Genomic DNA, 21665 nt, shown 5'->3' on the forward strand with positions numbered 1-21665 from the left:
TCTCCATATAATAATCAAAAGACTGCCTCGCCGTTGCTGCATCTAGTAGCATTTTCAGCTCTTTCTTATCGATAAATGTTTGACCACAACATAAATTGGTTCCGTCCGAGAAGGAGTGTCTTGGTTATGATTCCGTTCCACAGTCTTCTGCATCATCTTGCGAGTCCGATGAAAAGTCTTCCATATGTATAGAATCATCTTCCATATTAATTGGATCATCGCCACCATTCTCGTAATCATTCAAATCATCGTCGACTGTCGGGCGCCGCGGTAGGGATGCTGATGAGTTCAGCGGTCCTTCAAAGGACCTCTCAACCACATTTATCCTCAAAATAGGCCTAAATCTATCTGTATCAGCATCAATTATGTACGTCAGCACACGTACATCGCTATTTATGATCGTAGGATTCATGCCGGGTTGTATACATGATCCATGACTGACGATGACGGATCGATGGCTGCACAGATATCCGTACAAAAACTTCAAATTGCAAATATTGCTTCTAATCAATAATTGTTGGGTTTATGGAATAGAGAAACCAACTTGGAGTCGCCTTAGATGCTGTAATGCACTTTCTAAAGTGGTTTTAAGTAATGTAATTGATTTAAAGCTTTTTAACAATGGCAGAAAGTGTGTTTGGGAAGATAGGAAATAAATGGAGTAACAATGGATGCAATAGACAAGTTTATGATGTTTGTGGACTGATTTGTAACTGATCGACCGAAAAAAACGCCGAAAAAGTGGTCGGAATCGGAGCATTTTGGAGGGAAAAATAATCACTTTCTATTTTTAGCTTTTGAATTTTTTTTTTTATATTTTTGGAAAACCTAGTTATTTTTGTATATATAATGGTGGATGATGGAGTAGGTTGAAGTGTATTGTTAGAAACTTGTGGATGAATTTATTAAGTTGAATGTATTGGGTTAAAGTGAATTATTATAAAAGTTGGGACTGAAATTGTTAAGTTGAAAAAGTTGGTGGTGAGGTGGAATTACGTGGATATTTGACCAATGTTTTAAAACTTTTGGGTATTTGATAAAATAGTTTGAAAAAAGAGTTGTTTTGACATACTTGCCCAAGTTACTAAGTTTCTGTCAATACCAAGGAAGTATCGAATGTGTATCATTACAAAAACTCGTCTTCACTCTTCTATTATAAATGTGAGAAACTTTTCCACGGTGGTCGTCGACTAAGTTGCATGGACTCTTCACTTTTAATGCCGCACCCGTGTCGGATTCTCCAAAAATATACTACTTTTGGCGAATCCGACACGCATCCACTGACATTTTTTAAGAGTCCTAGCAACATAGGTCGTCGAGGGGTTTCTCAAAAAAGTAGCTTGAGCTAAGAAGAATACTTTAGTTTTATCTTTGGTGTAGTTTTCTGTTTACAATATAGATGTTACTTGTCTCAAAAAACAAGTGTACTTCAATTTTCAATCTTGATAAAATCAAATCAAATAAATAGAAAAACTAAATAAAACAGGACGTTAAGGAAGATCCCCAGTTAAGTTTTTCAGTAGAAAATAACAAATGAAAACAATTTAAAATATAGTAGTAACCAGTTCCTATGAAGCAACATCACATCAAAACTTAATAAAGAATTTACACTGTTGGTGTAACTAGAACTGGATGCAGCAACACAAATTTAGCTCTTTTAAAATAGTCAAGATAGTAACCAAATGCCCATCTCCTACAAAATCCCCCTAGTCTTAAAACTACTACTCATCAGTAGCACTGGAGTAGCAACACCATAGCAAACACAAGCCACCAAGAATTCAATTCAAGTAATTGAAAAGGGAAAGAATGATTCAATAGTTAAGCCATGACATGTATACACACAAAAGGTTTCATTATAAAAGGTTCTCTAACATTGACATTCTTTACTACCAACCTAATGAAACCAATTTAACAGGTAGTAATTAAATTTCTCTACTTTAATAAAGCATAAAATTGACATTTATACATGTAAAGATAACATTGACATTTATACAGGTAGTAATCTAACATTAACATTTTAAAAAATAAAGCATAAAATTATTTAAAAATCACATGATTGTTTTTCTTTGTAGATTTGGTTAGAGATCGGTGAATTGGGATTTTGGTTGGGGGAGAGGGTAAAAAAAATAGGGGTAAAAAAAATTAGGGTGGAGTGGGGCGGTATGGAGGTGGAGGTAGGTGGTGTCGACGTAGAATTTTTAAAATTTATTTTCACATTTTATAAAAAAATAGTATGATAATTATATTTTTTAAGCTAATATGATTGAACATGATTTAAACAAGACATCTTAATATGAAATTATTAATATTTTTTTTTAATATTATCCGCATATCGCGGGAATATATATTCTAGTTCTACTACAATTGAAGTGAGTTAATTAGTTAAGAGGCATATAATTTCACCTACGTTACTCGGGGGCTGTTGTACCAAAAGATGTAACATAAACTATAAAAGACATTTGATGCTCAAAAATGAATGAGCAGCCAACATCACGTTTGGCAAAGTAATATGAAGCAAATCAATATTATGCAATATTAAAATGCATCTACATAGTATAAAATAAAATGTTCAGATGTTTGAAATTTTATTTAGCTACTCTATTTTGGTCGTAATAATATTTTTATATGTAGTTGATTAATAAAAGGAATTGTTTGTATTTTTGTATATATATTTTTACATGTATAACATGCTAGTACGATAAAATTGAGATGAGATTTTGAAAAGTTGAAGTCATAATACTCTATTAAATATGAGTGTATATTGTCAAAGCTGAACAAACTATGCCATCGATTATTATACTGTAAAATACTGAAATCAAACTTTAAAATATCAAACTATACCAAATTAATATGGTATGATAATGATATAATATTTTTAAAAATTAAATACTGAAATTACTATACCATAATTATAAATATTGTACCGTACCATACCATGCCTACCCTACTTAACTCTTTCCTTCATTAAATGGATACATTATTGAACGACAACTGCCCTAGTTTATTTATATTCAAACGTATTATGACTTTTTAATGAGAAAAAATTGAGGGCAACCAGTTTCTCTTAATTTAGAACATTATACATTCAGTAATATCAGTGAACCAAAACCAAATGAATTTACTACACTTCGTTCTTTTTTTTTTTGATAATTAAACTCTTGCATAGTCGTTAAAAGGAAAAGAATAATTCGTTGAGATAGGAGTGGGCATAGTATGATATGGTACAATATTTAAAATTTTGATACAATAATTTTAGTATTTAGCTTTTAAAAACACTATATCATTACCATACCATATTAATTCAATATGATTCGGTATTTTGATGTCTGATTTTGATATTTTACGGTATGATAATCGGTAACCATAGTTTGTTCAACTTTAATAATATATACTCATATTATAGAGTATTATTATTTTGACTTTTTAAAAGCACATCTCAATTATATCGTAATTACACATTTGTAACGATTAACTTTTTGATAAAATATATGAAATATGTGTTTATGTGTTATTTGACTGTTTTACCCCTCCCATAGTTGCATTATTATATTTCTGAGGTGTGGGGTGATTGACATAGTTTCTGATGCATTTTGGTACCTTTATGCAATATTGTGATTTTTAATGGCTTCGAGAGTCTTATTTTGGACTTATGTGGATATCTTGTGATCCATGCGACTAATGGTTAACAGACTGCGCCAGCAACTCTGGAATATCAATTTTTTGCACCCAAGCTCATTTCAACCTATTGGTCGAAAAGTTGAAAAATTAAAAATATGGGTGTGGGATCAATATTTGGTCTAAACGATCTCGGATGGAAAATTTAACTTTTCCAGCAGACCCGTAACGTCGTTTTTAGGGTGATAACATGTTTGGTGTGATTTTACGGCTTTTAAATCTCATTTCGATCCTCGGTTTGAAAAATTATGATTTCGATTTTGGGGGTCAACTTTGTGAAAATGATTTTTTTTAATTCAACTTCGCCAACGCGTTCGGAACGTCGAATTTAGTGTGGTTATATAGTTCGTTTTTATATATCGGACTCCGAAAAAATCCTGGACACCCCATCAAAGTTCGGATTAAACTTAAAATTAAAAAACAGCTTTTTGCTATAGCTGGTGCAGAAAATCTGCACTATTTATAGCCATTTTTTTTGTCCATTTTGCTCATTTTTCATCTTACCTTTTAAGAGTTAAACTCTAAAATAGTATGAGAGCTTAAAAGTGAAGAAGCTCTAGGAGCTTAGGAAGCTAGATTAACATCTATTTCTTGATTCTGCTACGGATGTAAGGTAAGAATTCTACCTTTTCTTAGTAGTTTCTTGATTAATTTCTCCAAACCCCAAAAATCTTAGAGCTTGATTTTAAATCCTGATTTCACTCCTTTTCACTTGAATAGTATTTTTATTTTATAATTACTATTTTTTTCATCAATTTAACCTTCAAAACAACTCTGCTTCTGGATTTTAACCCGAATTTTAAAAATTTTATCCGGTAAAGCTCAAAATATTTTTTTTTTCATTTTGAACCTCATTTTTTACTTGAGTTTTCAGCTGTAGATTTCTAAAAATATGCGGAGCATATTTTTGAAATAAAGTTACAATTTTATCCTTCTTTTTCGAAAATTCATTTTGGAGGTCCATTCTTTTTCGAAAATTAATTTTGGAGGTCCGTTTTGACCCCGAATCAAAAGTAGTCATTGTGGATGTCGTTGGATTTATTTTGATGCGTAGATTTCATATTTTATGTTTTTAGAGGAGATCAGAATCGTTCATTGAAAGTATGTTCATAGGTTTGAAGTGTAGGAGACCGATTTTGACTTTTGAGGTAGGTTATGGCTTAACTCTTTCAGACTGTGTTGGGTAGTAAATAATGATACAAAATATATGTTAAGGGTGCGAACTAATCATGAAAAATATTTATTTATGTGTTGTGTCCGTGTGGGGACCTATATGTGATGTAATTACCAAATTGAGTTATTATGTAAATAATTGTATTATGTTGTTAAGATTCTTAATATGGTACCATTGGTGTATTGTGATTGTATTCATACTTTATTGGCATATGAGACATATGAAAATTCATGGATGAAACTGAAATAATAAGTGAATATTGGCTCACGTGGTTGTGAAAATATATCATTGTGGTTGGTTGTGAAAATATATCATGTGGTTGGTTGTGGAAATATATCACGTGGTTGGTTGTAAAAATATTCATTGTGATTGGTTGTGAACATTACATCCTCATATCATACTCATTCATGAAACATTGATACCACCGTGGCAACATTTGAGAAACATTGACAACACCTTTTTAAATCCCTCGCTGAGGGATATGCCGGGAAGGAGATATTGTAACACCTTATAAAATCCTTTTCGAGGGATGTTTCGAAAAGGAGATATGAGATATGTGGATTGTATACAGGTTGATGAAACCCTCATAGGTCCTGCACGGGGAAGCTTTATCTTCATAAGTGTATACGGGAATTGTGCGACGATTTCGAAGGTTGTGCGACAATCTCGTGCATCATCATCATCATATACATTGCCTTACTTTATTGTATTATGTCGTATTGTATTACCATATTGATTTGTTATCTATGTATTTGTCGTATCTTTCTTTACTTGTATTTGATGATTTTATATATACATGTTCTCTCTTGTTCTACTTATATGTGATATAATGCATACTTGTGTTCTATCTTGGTGTGATGTTACAATATATGTGATATATTAGAACTGTTAGTGCAAGCGATATGGGCTATCGTTGTGAGACATTTTCTTATTGCAGGTGGCGTGCCCTTAGTGCATATTTTGTATGCTTTATTTGCTACTTTGCTTGGCTGACTTATGATACCTACTAAGTACAAGCAAACCATACTCATGCCTACTGCGCCCTTTTGGTGCATATCCTAGCCCGAGTGCGACTCAACTTGCTTGACTCGGGTGATTGTTGGAGCTTCCAAGGTAGCGGTTGGACATTCACGTGTCCGAAGTTCACTTCTATCTTTCTGTATTAGTTATGTCTTTATTAGTGTTCGGAGACAGATATTTTCCTTTGTGGATATTTTTCTGATGTATTTGACTCCGAGATTGTATTAGTATTATTGACACCAGATTTTGGGAGTTATGGTTGCATGTGTTGATTTTATTCTTTTCATTTTTATTATATCTATGTGGTTCGGCTTCGCTCTAGAAGCCTTATCTTGGGGGCATTTCTATCTTTTCCTAGTGTGCATCAGTTTGGGTGAGAGACTTACTTGTCAAGGCTTGCTGCGACAAGTTTCATCATGACCTATCGATTTTTGGGTCGTGACAACATTGCACATGTGGAAATATTCAAAAGGAAGTACAAACAACTCCTTTTGGTAGTCAATTACACAAAAAAAGATATTGCAATCAAGATAGAGTAGTCAAAGTTTCAATGTCTTAACATTTTTATACTAATACTAAGTTGTATTAATATATATATATATATATATATTCGGTATGGTATTCGGTATTTCGGTATGCCATTTACAAGTACTGAATACCACATTATATCAAATAAATTAAAATATATACCATATACTATATCAAATACCATAATATCAAAATACCGATATCAAAATTTTTGATTCGATATGGTAATTCTATATTATACTATGTCATGCTCACCTCTACGTTGAGGTACCAACATTTTATCCTATTTTGATTTCTTTGAAAAACAAGTGCTCCTTCGGTATTTCGGCTAAAAAAATATAAGTGGTCCTTTATGTCCGGACTCGTGTTTGTTATGCTAGAAAATGTTTTTTCTGAAAAAGCTTTCTTGAAAATAATTTTTCTTTCTACTTATTCTACTACATTCATTAATAAATAAGCAAGAAAATATTGATCCAAGAACTTATATATATTATCGAGGATAAATAATTATGGGGTGGGTTGGGGAGGAGGATTGGGATCGGCGGTGGGGTAGCCAATGGGGTCAGGGTTGGGGTATTAGGAGTTGGAATCTCGAAATATCATATACTCCCTCCGTCCCATTTTATCCGTCCCAAATTTTTCAATTTGATATCCTATTTTACTTGTCCTATTTTACTTATCAAGACAAGACAATTTTTTTTTCCATTATACCCTTAGGGGTCGTTTGGTTTGAAAATAAGTTATACCGTGATTAGTTATGCTGGGATAAGTTATACTGGAATTAGTTATGCTAGAATTATTTTTTGTTGAATGTTTGATTTGTTGTATTCAAAGTAATATGCATGGTATAATTTCTAGGAATAAATTAATTGATTACCAAAATGTCCTCCATCTTATTTAATATATATATATATATATATATATATATATATATATATATATTTCTTTCCAAGCTTTAAATATTTATTCTTAAAAATAAAACTTTCATCTTATTTAGCTTAATTTTTTTTGTGATTGCATTTCCATAATTATATAGTGTGTATTTTAAAATAAAACTTTCATCTTATTTAGCTTTAATTTTTTTGTGTGTGCCTTCCCATGATTATGTTGTGTGTGTTTAAAAAAAATCTTACTACATCTTATTTAGTTTGAAATAAAAAGTTTCAACTTAAGTTTATTAAAGTAAACGATGATTTGTTGTTTATGTCACTTCATTTAAATACATATCACTCATATAATATAGAATATTAAAATTTATTTTAATTGATATATAAAATATCAATTTTTAAGTGGTTAAAAAAATATTTAATTTAAAATATGTAATTCAACAATGGAGTTGACATTTTTATTATTTTTTAGAAAAATTAAAATATATAAATAAACATAATAATTATTCAAATAAATTTAACGTATAATATATTCATAAATAAAATATTTTTTAAATGTGTATGAATCTCTAATATTTCTTGTAAATTACTTATTTTGTTCTAAATTCCATAAAATATTGATAATCTCATTTTTTGTTAAACAAATTCATCATAAAAAAATATGAGAAAAATTACTCTCATTTTTTATTATTTAGTATCATTAATATTTGGAGAGTCAAATTATAAACAACAACAACAACAAACCCAGTGTATTCCCACACAATGGGGTCTGGGGAGGGTAAAATGTACGTAGTCCATACTATTACCTCTAGAGAGGTAGCAAGGCTATTTCCGATAGACCCCCGGCTCAGGACAAATAATAATAAGTAAAGAATAATAAGTAAATTCATAATAAAGCATGAAACACGTTGGAACAATAAAAATAAGGCACCCACACAGTAGAACTCTATACTAACAAACCAAAGGCACCCTCACCCACAATACCCCCACCCCAAAGCTCTCCTAGCTTACGACTACGGCCCACCCGCAGGCACTAACCTTCTACTCTTATCCGCGTCCTCCATACCTTCCTATCTAGGGTCATGTCCTCCTTCAGCTGTAACTGCTCCATGTCCCGTCTAATCACTTCCCTACAATATTTCTTCGGCCTACCCCTACCCCGCCTGAAACCATCGAAAGCCAGTCTCTCACACCTACGAACTGGGGCATCCGTGCCCCTCCTACTCACATGCCCGAACCATCTCAACCGAACTTTTCGCATCTTGTCCTCCACCTAAGAGACTCCAACCTTCTACCGAATAATCTTATTCCTAACCCTATCACTCCTAGTAAGCCCACACATCCAACGCAACATCCACCACCTTCAATTTTTGGATATGGGCGTTCTTTACTGGCCAACACTCCGCTCCATATAACATGGCTGGACGAAATGCCACTCTGTAAAAATTTTCTTTTAGTTTGAGCGGTACCTTCTTATCACACAACACTCCCAAGGCTAGCCTCCACTTCATCCAATCTGCCCCAAATCGGTGCGAGATATCCTCATCAATCTCACTATTTTCCTGAATCAAGGACCCGAGATACTTAAAACTATCCCTCCTAAACACCACCTGAGAGTCCAACCTAACTACCAACTCGTCCTCCTGCCTCAAGTCATTAAATTTGTATTGTCTTGCTCCTACTCAACCTGAACCCTTTAGACTCAAGTGTTTGTCTCCAAACCTCCAATTTATCATTCACAACTCCCCGCGTCTCATCAATCAACACTACATCATCCGCAAAAATCATGCACCAAGGCACCTCACCTTGAATACACCGCGTTGAAACATCCATCACCAAAGCAAACAGAAAAGGGTTAAGATTCGATCCCTGATGCAACCCTGTCAGGATCGAAAAATGCTCAGAATCTCCTCCCGCCATCCACACCTGGGTCTTAGCTCCTTCATACATGTCCTTAATCGATCTGATGTAAGCCACCGGGACCCCACTCACATCCAAGCATCTCCAAAGAACCTCCCTAGGAACTTTGTCGTATGCCTTTTCCAAGTCGATAAATACCATGTGGAGATCCTTCTTTCTTTCCCTATACTGCTCCACCAGTCTCCACACCAGGTGAATTGCCTCCGTCGTCGAGCGATCGATCATAAATCCAAACTGTTTCTCTGAAATAGACACTATCTTCCTCAACCTCCGCTATACCACTCTCTCCCAAATCTTCATAGTATGACTCAACAACTTAATACCCCTGTAGTTGTTGTAACTCTGGATGTCACCCTTGTTCTTATATAGAGGAATAATGGTGCTCCACCTCCACGCCTCAGGCATTTTTGCAGTTTTGAAAATGCCATTAAACAATTTGGTCAACCACCTTAAACCAGCCCTGCCAGTAAACTTTCAAAAGTCCACAGTGATCTCATCTGGCCCTGTCTCCCTACCCCTCCGTATTCTGTGAATAGCCTCACTGACCTCCTCCACCTTAAAACGCCTACAATACCTGAAATCGCGACACCTTTCTGAGTGCTCCAGCTCCCCTAGCACAATTTCCCTCTCCCCCTCATCATTCAAAAGTCTGTGAAAATACGACCGTCATTTTCTCTTAATATGAGCGTCCTCCATTAGCACACTACCATCCTTCCCCTTAATACACTTCACTTGGTCTAGGTCATGCCCCTTTCGCTCTCTCGCCTTAGCAAGCCTATACAACCTTTTTTTCCCATCTCGCTCCTCCAATCCCACATACAAGCTTTCAAAAGCTTCCATCTTAGCAACCGTAACTACTACCTTAGCCTCTTTCCTAGCTAACTTGTACTCTTCTCTACTAGCCCGCTTATCCTCTTCATTCATACTCTCAACCAACTTAGCATACGCCCCCTTCTTAGTCTCCACTTTCTTCTTTACTTCTTTATTCCACCACCAATCCCCCTACCGTTGATCGGCCCAGCCCCTCGAGACTCCCAACACCTTTCTAGTTGTCTTCCTGATACACCTAGCAGCCCTATCCTACATACCATCCATGTCGCCCCTACATTCCCACACCTCCATCTCCGCCACCTTCTCCCCTATCTTCAACGTACTAACCGGAGTCAAGCCCCTCACTTATTTCTAGGACGCTCCTCCTCTCCCTTCCTCTTTCTATCCTTCTTTAAACCTAAATCCATCACAAGAAGCCTGTGCTAGGACGAAAGGTTCTCACTCGAGATGACTTTATAGTCCTTGCACAACACCCTATCCCCCTTCTGAAGTAGTAGAAAGTCAATCTGCGTCTTAGCTATTGTGCTTCGGAAGGTGACCAGGTGATCCTCCTTCTTCGAAAAGCTCGAATACCTACTACCAACCCAAAGGCCCTCTCAAAATCCAATAAAGCAACTCCCTCATCATTCCTCTCCCCAAAACCATAACCCCCATGCACATCTCTATAACCCCCGGTACCACCCCGATGTGACCATTGAAATCCCCTGCTACAACAATCTTTTCAAAGCTAGGCACGCCTCTTACCACCTCGTCCAAAGCCTCCCAAAACCATTTTTTCTCCTCCCCCCCCAAGCCCACCTGAGGCGCATAAACACTACACACGTTTAAAGTACACCCCTAATAACTAACTTAATAGTCATCAGCCTATCGTTGACCCTCTTAATCTCCACTACTTGCCCTCTAAGTTCTTCATCTACTTAGATGCCTACTCCATTCCTACGCCTATCACTCCCCGAGTACCAAAGCTTGTAACCGTCCACATCCCTGGCCTTAGATCCTACCCACTTGGTCTCCTGAACACACGCTATATTAATCCTCCTCTTTCTAAGAATCTTCACCAGCTCTATTGACTTACCCTGACGGGTTCCTATATTCTAAGACCCCACCCGCACCCTATCTATACTAGTAACACGTCTACCTTTACCACCCTTCACTCCACACCCCACCCCAACCTAACACCATACTTTTCCCCCAGTCCCAAACTAATCCTCCCCTCTTCCCCCACCCTAACACCCGTTCCCAGGCCCAAACCTCTCAGACATTGTAGACACGTGATTTCGTCCTCTTAAAGTTCAATTTTATTCACTTTTACCCATTTTATGTTATCCTACCGTGTACCCTCACCCGTGTGATAATCCCTCCACAAAATGACTAAAAATAACAATCCCCTAACTAATTTTGTCTTATCCTAGCAACCTACCCAAACAAAAATAGACACCTAACCCTTATCTCTCTAATTAAAAAACAACACCTACTTACCCTATCCTAACAACCCATCCTATCAAAAAAACCCCATCACACCCTACCCCCTACCCCACGTGACCCCACCTACCCTACCCCACTACCCCACCCTCACCTCACAACATATATACCCCCCTCACATTTTTAGGGGAGGGACCTTTTTTTTCATGAGGATCTCCCTCTAAAAATTTTTCATCATACAGAGAGAACCACCATTAACACCCGCAAACACCTCAAAACTTACACTAATCTTCCGAACTCTCTTAATATAGAAAAGATAAGCAAAAAAAGGGTGGTATTTTGGTTTCTTCCGACGAGGACAAGAGAGGAGGAAAACGGGTATTCACTGGAAGGAAAAGAGGCTAGAAACATTTTTTTTCTTTCTTTTGCTTTGTTCTCCAGAAGAACACATACACGCACAGATATAGAAGGATTTTATTTTTGGTGATTTTGGTTTCTTCTCCACTAGTACAGAAATAACAATAAAAAAAAGGGACTGTCATCCTCATCTTCTCTTAGTCCTCTTCGAAATTCATTTCTTTGGAGTCATTTCTTCGTAAAGGAAAACACACGCTTTCATTGTTTCCTTCAATTCCAAAGCATGACTGGCCAGAAAACGTGAATCAGCATCGAATGCTTCTTGGAAATCGGCCCAGTTTCAAACCAATTTTCTTTTACGATTAGGTTTTGCACGGGTCAGATCTAATTTGTTGGTTTCCGTTTGATTCTTCAGCCTTGTATTATTTCGGGATCTATGGTTTTGGTTCATTTTTTAGTCGACACGTCGAGAACAGTTTTGGATTTCAATTCTCGATACTGAGCTTGGAGTTGAGGTACGCATTGAGAACAATTTTAGATTTTGATTCTCGATACCGAGCTTAGAGTTGAGGTGGCTGGTCGTTGAGATTTTCTAGTCGGGGTTCGAAGTTTGGCTTCTTTAATTTTGTATTATCAACGAAAGTCGATTATTGGAAGGTCGTTTGAGGCTTCTGTTCAGATTGCTATTTTTCTATTCGAGTTGGATTCATCGCCGTTGAGGTTCTATTCGAAATTCCAAGTCCGGGTTTTCTTATTATCAACAAAGATCAGATTGTTGAAAGGTCCATTTCTTAACCCGCTCTCTTTTTATCTATCTTAGTGTGTTGAATGGATTGTGAATATGTGTGATGTTATTATGTTTTGTTGGATTTTTGTTGATGTTGATCATGAAGTTTGTGATTCGGCTATGTTGGTTTGAGGAATGAGTTTTATCATGTTTTAATGGGTTGATAAAAGGAAAATTGGGGTGGAATTACGAGATTGATAAAATGATGAATTTGGTTAATAATGGTTTTATTGTTACTTTTTGTTCAACTTGGAATAAACATGAATAACGTTGGTGAACTCGATAGTATCACTATTTTAGGTCGCTAATTGGATAGGCAATATAGGTTCGGGTAGGCAAGAATTTAAGATTGATGTTTTGGTTGGATGTTGGAATGTGCGTGTGTCACACCCCCCCTTTTCACCGCATCCGACCCCGCTAGGGAGTTGGTTTTAGAGAAAATGGGTTTTTCCAATTAAAGTGAAGTTTTGAAAAGGGATTATTTTATCTACAGAGTCGCCACTTGGAATTGAGTTTGGGTGTCCCAAGTCACCTTATTGAATCCCTATTCAAAAGAAAATGACTCTTTAATTTTTATTTTTATTTTTCGATCTGCAAACTAGAAATCCGGATAAGGAATTCTGTAGACCGAGGGGAAGGTGTTAGGCACCCCTCGAGTCCCGTGGTTCTAGCACGGTCGCTTTAATGACTTACGTCTGGCTTAAATTATTTTGATAAATTATGTTTGGGTCTAAGTTCGCTCTCTTTTGATATTTAAAATCTGTCTACATCTCCTATATTAAATAAATCGGTGAAAGTTAATTTTTAGAAAAATATTTGTCAAAGTGCGTTATTGCATCCTTGAATTTTAAAATTATCTCAGAAATATGCGTACGCCGCATTCTTACTTGAGACGAAAATTTTAAATGTGCTTAAAATTTAAACAAACAACAAATTGAGAATACAAAGTAAAATGATTTAAATTTTTATGCTACTTCATACATAAATATACTATTACATCCGTTTAATGGACAAGATTTATAGAATTAAAATAAACCAATTGAAATAGTAATTAATTATACATACAACATTGAGACAACAACTGAATCATGATGATAAAGAAATATTGACAAAAAAAATTAAAAGAAAAGAAAAATAAATAAATAAATTAAACCCTTATACTCTACTCTAGTGTAATTTATGTAAGGAAAAATCACCATGTCATTTATCATGAATATAATAACAACTATTAGTTAAGATATAATTGTTATATTAAATGATTTTTTCTTTCTTAACATTGCCTTTCTAAAAGAGAACAAAGGCAAACAAATGATCTCTTTTTTTTTGTATATATGTACTTCCTATAATACTTATTACTACTATTAAATAAAAAAAAAGTTTCTGTCTTCTTCTTCTTTTTTTTTTTTTTTTTTTACATTTAATCATCCTTACTTAATTTTCTAGTTAATTACTCATGTAATTAAAATGCATACTGAAACACTCAGTCTGAATCATGCGGGTGGCATATTGTTAAATCAAATAGACAAATATAATACTACCCTAACAATAATTAAACAATGACTAAGCGAATTCCTTATAATTATTTTACGTTAATTCACTCTAAATTTAACAATATTAAATTTCAACATTCTTTTGATAGTATCATAAAAATAATAACAATAGAAATCATTCAAACACATATAAAAGTTGAGCAATTTTATATTATTGGAATCAAGTCCCACATGATTGTGATGTTATTCTATACAAAGAAAAATTAAAAATTACCTCTTGACGAAAATAATATCCAATCAAAAGAAAGAAAAAGCTACGAACTCGGAATCGCGAACGAAACCTCAAACTCTAACTCATTATCTACCCCTCTTGTACTCTCTTTGATTTTTTTCTTTTTCCTAAGTTTTTCACCTCTCCTTCTATGATTTTCTCTTTTCAAATCCTTTTCTCTTCTTTGTTTTCTCTAATATTTCTCACTGTTCGTCCTTTTCTTTTTTGTTCTAAGTCTTTCTTTTTGGTTTTTTTTTCTGAGTTTGTTCTCTTTTTTTTTTTCTTCTCACTCAGTGTTTGGTTTTTCTCCTCTCCTCCTTTTTTCTAGTGTCCGTGTGTGTGTGTTTATATAGTTAGTGTAGGTGTGTGTCATGGGTGTGGGAAAGTGGGGGAGGTTAATTAGGAGTGGGAATTGTGGGTGGTTTGGGTAGTTTAGGTTTTTTTTTTTTTTTTAAATAAATAAATAAATAAATAAAAACTAAAAATGAAACTTATTTAAAATGTGACTCTATTTTTGTAGTTTTCAAAATTTTTAAAACAAGCTTTTTTAAACTAAGATAAAATTGAAATATCTAATTTAGACCTAAAAATAAAATACATATATATATTAAACACTAAAAATGACGTAAAACATTAGGTTTTGGTCAAAAATTAGGTGTTTACAGCGTGTGAATGTTTCTTTCTAGTTTATTGTATTTAATTCAATTGTATAATTTGGCCGGGAAATGCCCCGAAGTACCTGTATATATTTATTCACCAGGGAATGCCCTGAGGTATCATGTACCCAGAGGACGTTCGTGGTGAAGGCCCGAGGCGTCGGGTAGAACATTAGTTTAGGATTAGCGTAGGTTTACTTTCAGTACCTTTTTATTTCGGGTTGTAATAATTGGACTGGACTTTACATTTTGGATTGTTATGTTTTTGTTTGATTATTTTGCGTGCTTTTTGTGCGTTTATACATTTCTTAGTACCAAAAAAATAGTCGATACACTCTACCAAGCGACCGTGGTTGAACCACGGGATCGAGAGGTGCCTAACACCTTTCCCTCGGTCAATAGAATTCCTTAGCCGGAATCTCTGTTCACAAACCAGTTTAAAGAGTCAAATGGTTTTTGAAAAGGATTTTCTAATGGTGACTTGGCACACCAGATTATGTCAAGTGGCAACTCTGAGTAAAAAATGTAAATAATCCTTTTCCAAAACAATTTCTTTTTTCTTGTCACTTAAATAATAAAACCCTTTCGAACTAAAAATATAAATCGTTTGGAGTACGAAAAAGGGGTGTGACAGTTCTGGTGACTCTGCTGGGGAAGGCATGAGAATTCGAGCTTATTTTTGAGTCGTATCGGCTTTGTTTGGCATTACGAGTGTATAAGCATTGTTTGTGATTATTGTTGATGTTATTTTCACTTTTGTGCATTTTTGTGCTCTTTGTTTATAGTATTTATCCTATGTGTTACCACTTTATATCTATCATCATGAGTCCACCCCCCGACCTTCTTTCTGCAACAAGTCCGTAGTACACGTGTTGTACACAGCCTCTAGTTGAGTCACCCTTATTTTAGGGGGGAGCCGTCGGTGTTATGGAGTAGGTGGAAAGCAAAGCAGCCACTATCGACCATACGCTCCCCCGAACAGCCTTGTTACTGAACCACAATGTAGGTCAGCCTTTAGGTCATGCTTATGTGTATCATATGGAGACCTAGCGGGACCCACATGACCTTTTGTAGGAGACTCCTCTCTAAAGCATCCCTACGTGCTAACTATTGCATTTTTAAGGGTAACGTGGTCATTTGACGGACTGATTTTTGAAAAAAGAAAAAAAATTGTTAGGAGTAAGGTGCGTAGGCAAAAACGAAAAAGGAAAAAATAGAAAAAAGTGAGTCGAAAAGAATGAAAAAAAAAAAGGAATGTCGTAGTTTATTTTACAAATCTTTATGGCTTTTGTTCTTCACGATCCAAAAACTCAAAAAGATTTTTTTTACGTTTTACATTTGTCTTCTCAAAGTACCGTAAATTCAAAAATGATAATAATAATAATAATAATAATAATAAATTAATTAATTAATTAAAAAAATAAAAAAAGGAGGGTTTTGTTTGTCTTTTCTACTTATTTGTCAAAAACAAAATACCAAAAAGATTTTTCTACATAATTAGTGGTGTCAGTCTTAGTTGAAGTGTCAAGTTGAAAATTCAAAGAGTTTTTATTCGTTTGTTTTTGGTTGTGTCTCTGAAGTTAGGATCAATTTATTAGTTAATCGTTAATTGTCCAATCTGGATGAACTGCGCATACCTGATTCCCTTCCCTTGGGTTGGGATACGTAGGCAACCCTCGGTGGGTCGGGTAATTTTTGTGTCTGTGTTTGTCTTATTATTAGCCTAGGTCTCTTGCCCCGTAATCTGGAGTTGTTTGCCAAGTAGACTGATTTCGCTCAGTACTTCTGTTTGGCAAATTGGAGTCATGGATATGGTCTGTCCCATCGACATATGTTTGCGTAAAAAATCCCAAAGGTTGGGAATCTTCTACTCCTGTCAAATTTTGAGATAATGTCTTGTGTGTTATTACAGGATGGATTTGTCCACCAAGTCTAGAGTTCTGATGGTTGTCAAGATGTCCAAAGAGTTAATCAAATGGTGGAAAATGTTTAACTATGTTGATCAGCAGAAAATGGTTAAAATATTAGGTGATCTTACGGAACTTCTGCATGTTACCCCTCATCCAGATTTAATAGGGGCTTTGTTGACCTTTTGGGATCCGAGTAGTTTGGTATTCAGGTTTGGGGAATGTGAAATGACTCCTACTTTGGCAGAAATATCCGGTTTGTTGCATTTGCCCTATATCGAGAAGGATATGATCCGAACACGAAATCATACTGGCGTGAGATTTTTGCAGTCTTGTGGTTTAAAAAGTAAGGGTATCCGTTTCGGTTGTTTAAGTGATTCGTGGGTTTCCCTAGATTTTTTGTTCGCTAGATTCGGGCCCTCGAAAGGTTTTGATTGCTTTTGCGATGAATTTCATGTGACTAAGGAGAAGTGGGAGAGAAAGCTTCTTGAAGTCTTCACCCTCGCTTTGTTAGGTACTTTAGTGTTTCCACTAGAAAAAAGACGTATTAATACCCGTTTGCAATCTGTGGTGATGGCCCTATTTCATAAGGATCAAAACGACAAGGGCATTAATCAAAAGGGCAGGTTCACTCTCGTACCCATGATCTTAACAGAAATATATAAGGCTTTAACCGAAGTGAAGGGGGGAAGGAGATTTTTTTAGGGCAGTAACCTGATATTGCAGATATGGGTAATTGAGCATTTGCATGCGCCTTCTTTAGTTAGACCAGACTTATTAGATCGTTGAATTCCCAATCGAGTGAAAGCCATGGACTCCAGGTTGCGTTTGGATAAATTCTCGTTACCCGTGGGAGTCGACGCTTGGATTGAATTTCTTGAGTCAAGAACCACGGATAATATTTTGTGGACTTATCTGTGGCTTCGCCCAAAGATAGTATTGTTGGGTTGCCAGAAGCAGCTCCCTTTAGTTATGTTAGGGCTCAATTGCACTAGACTATACAGTCCTTCTAGGGTAATGCGCCAATTGGGTAGGCTGCAGGACGTGCCACCAGCAGTGGATCTTCTAAAGAATGTTGAGTACTTCAAGGACCAAGCCTTAGGTGAGAGCAAGTATGAGCAGTTTTGGAAGCATGCAACAAAGCTGGGTGTGGACACACTCAAAAAAGGTTTGGATAATCCGGGCTACACTCAGGGATATGGAGTATGGCTTCAATCTATCCCTCGGGGTATCAGTCAACCCTTACCAGCGCAGCTTAGATGGAGAATACAGGAAGAATGCATAGTAGACGACCATCAGGATAAAAGTGTAGAGTCAAAAGTGGAAACACTGAGAGTTCAGTTAGCAGATTTGTTCAAGACGGTAGAAAGGTGTCAGAATAATCTTTCCAAGTGCACTCCTCATGAAGCAGGAATACGAGCCTGAAGCTTCTTCCCCAATATCAGGGTGTCTTTACAGGATATGTTACAAAGTTTAAATGGGAGAAAGAGAACTTCAGAGGCAGGTCCATCTCATCCAGGGTCATCACGCAGAGCACCAGTCTAAAAGAGCATTTCTTATCTTTATTCAGTTTGAGTCTTTTATGTGCCTGTCATTGTAGGGTGGTGTCTGCTTTAAGTCGAAGTCAAGTTGTTTTTGGTATTAGGGTCTTCATTAGTAATTTCACCTATGTCGTCTTAGGGGTCTAGAATGTTGTTTCGTATTTGTTGTTTAGTTTTAAAGTGGTTTCAAACTTTTTGTACGTTTTTGTTGTTTTCTTTCTTCAAAATGTTATGATGATACGTCTTTCCTTTATTTGTTATTTTCGTTTTCGCAAAAAAAAGGGTGATGTTTATGCACATGCTGCCCGAACAACGCAAGATTTGATTTATGTACAACATGATACATAGGCAACCTATTTTTAGGTTCGATCTAATCATTTTGTTTCTTTATTTTTCACTATTTTTCCTCTTTTAAAGAAAAACAAAAGCCATAAAGAATGATGAAATAGAGGTAGATAACGAGAGAAAAGAAAAGAACAGAGATGGATACGAAAAATATAATAATATAATAATAAGTGTATAAAAAAAAATAAGTGTAGACAAAATCAGAATGATGTTAAAATGACCTCGCTACCCTCAAAAGCTAGTAGAAATGAACATGAATTTAGGATAATTTTACCAATGTGATTCCCATGTTTGTTGTGTACCCTAATCCTAACGGCTGTTGTCTTTGATGAGCATGTTCTTTCAGATAACAGTGGTAGGTTTGCAGCACTCTGGCTAGTGACCCATACTTCACTAGATCCAAAGCAAAGCTCGTCATGGCTAGCAGGGAGATTGAAAATTCGCTCATTGACCCAGATCAGGATCACAGGGAAGAAAGTTCTGAACACAACGATGAGGTAGTAAGGCTCAGGCAACAATTGATAGATTTACACCGGGCATGGACCAGCGGAATACCTCCTCCTCCACTCCCTGAAGGTCTTGGGAATATCTCTAACTGCCCACCGCTCTCTCAGGCACAATTCTCTGCTCCTACTGAGTCACCTGAGCATGCGCCAATCAAGACCAGCTGCTTAGACAGCGCCACCGATCACATCGGTATTCGTGGCTCCACTACCACATGAAACTCCCATATATGTTGTGCGTCCCACAACGAGGCTTACTAAGTCTGCCAGTGAGCCAGTACTGAAGGTTTCAGATAGTTAGTATTATGCCCCTGAGCCAACTTTGCAAATGAATGAACCGTATGGGTACACTCAGCCGCCTGCATTTCCATTTGATACGGAAAAACCTGTCGCAGCAGAGGAACAGGATATCATAGCCCAAAAATTGAAAAGTTTAGAACAAGCTATGAGGAATTTACAAGGAATCAGAGATTATAGGAGTGTTTTCTATAAAGATCTTTGCCTGTGCCCAGACATCAACCTTCCCCCCGATTTTAAGATTCCTAAGTTTGAGAAGTATGCAGGACACGGTGATCCCATGGCACACTTAAGACGTTATTGCAACCAGTTGAGGGCTGCAGGAGGAAAGGAAGAACTGCTCATGGCCTTCTTTGGTGAGAGTCTTTCTGATCTGGCCTCAGAATGGTTTATCGATTGAGATATCGATAAATAGAACAGCTGGGATAATTTGGCTTCTAAATTTGTTCAATATTTTTAGTATAACATTGACCTGATTCTGAACGAAAAGTCCTTGGTCAATATGAAGAAAAAGAGCACTGAAGGTTTTAGGGAATACGTGATAAGGTGGCGTGAACAGGCCGCTAGGGTAAAGCCTTCAATGAAAGAAAGTAAGTTGGTAGAAGTTTTCATTCAGGCGTAGGATGAGACCTATTTTCAACATTTACTTCCGGCAATGGGAAAGTCTTTTATGGAAGTCATCAAAATGGGGGAGATGATAGAGTACGGAATTAAGATCGGTCGAATAGTGAGTTTTGCTGCATTAAAAGCCACCACACAAGCGATTCAAGGTGGATTTGGCGCATTTGGAGGTAAAAAGAAGAAAGAGGACGTGGCGACTGTCTTAGCTGGAACCCATTCCTATCCCAAAAGACCACCTCACCTCTATCCCCAATTCCAAGCCCAAGTCTACGCCCAAGCTCTATATATTCCTCCCCACCATTACTACCCTCCACAAAACCCTTTATATTCCATTTTTCCACCCCCATACCCAGTATATAGTGCGCTGCCATATGCCCAAACCCCTTCTTACCCGCAATGGCGCGCGCAAGCTCCACAAAATCGCCCATTCACTCCACCAAATTACCAAAACCCCTCCAGACCCACCTTTCAGCCTAGGATCGAGTATAAGAAAGAGAAGGCGGTCAAAAATCAATTCACACCTCTTGGGGAGTCATATGCTAGCTTTTTTGATAGGTTGAGAAAGTTGAAGGTTTTTAGCCCAATTCAAGGAAGGCTTTCAAATACACCGCCAAGGAATCTCGATTATTCTTTAAGGTGTGCGTACTGTTCTGATATGCCAGGCCATGATATTGAGAAATGCTGGCATTTAATGAGAGCTGTCCAAGATTTAATTGACACAAATCAGATGCTGGTCCAGGCCCCGGACGGTCCAAACATTAACCAGAATCCGCTGCCAACCCATGCTGAAGCCAATATGTTGGAATTGATATATGATGGGAAAGATTCTTCGAGGGGTTATAAGCCTATTGTCAAGATACAGACCATTGAGGAGAAATCAGTGAATGTAGCGGAGTCTTTAAAAGCAATGTCATTGAACCGGGAAGGAATAAGAGAAGATAATGCCCAAGAAAGCACAAAGAAACCCCTGATCACAGTACAAGGCGCCAGAAGGTATGTTGATTTAAGTCAGGATTAACCTAAGTTGACAGTGGTGGGAGCTCTGAGTCAACCCATCTTGACGGTGAAAGGAGCACTGGCAGCGCCTATTATCCTCATACCGGTGACACAACCTCCGATAGTTGATACGAAAAGTGTTTCTTAGAATTATGGGTGGACTGTGATGACCTATCATGAGAAATAAGTAGTGGAAGATGTAGATGAGGTAGGGGGTTTGACTAGTTCAGGAAGATGCTTCGTGCCTGAAAGCTTAAGAAAGTCCAAGCCAGCGGTGAGTGGACCGTCATCTATCAAAAAGCCTATCACCGAAGAAGAAGCCGAAGAATTTTTGAAAAAGATGAAATTGCTAGAGTATTCAATATTAGACCAGTTGAAGAAAACCCCTGCTCAAATTTCTCTTTTATCTTTGCTGTTGCACTCCAAGGAGCATCGTG

This window comes from Capsicum annuum, chromosome 5 (assembly GCF_002878395.1).
Source record: "Capsicum annuum cultivar UCD-10X-F1 chromosome 5, UCD10Xv1.1, whole genome shotgun sequence".
NCBI lineage: Eukaryota > Viridiplantae > Streptophyta > Magnoliopsida > Solanales > Solanaceae > Capsicum > Capsicum annuum.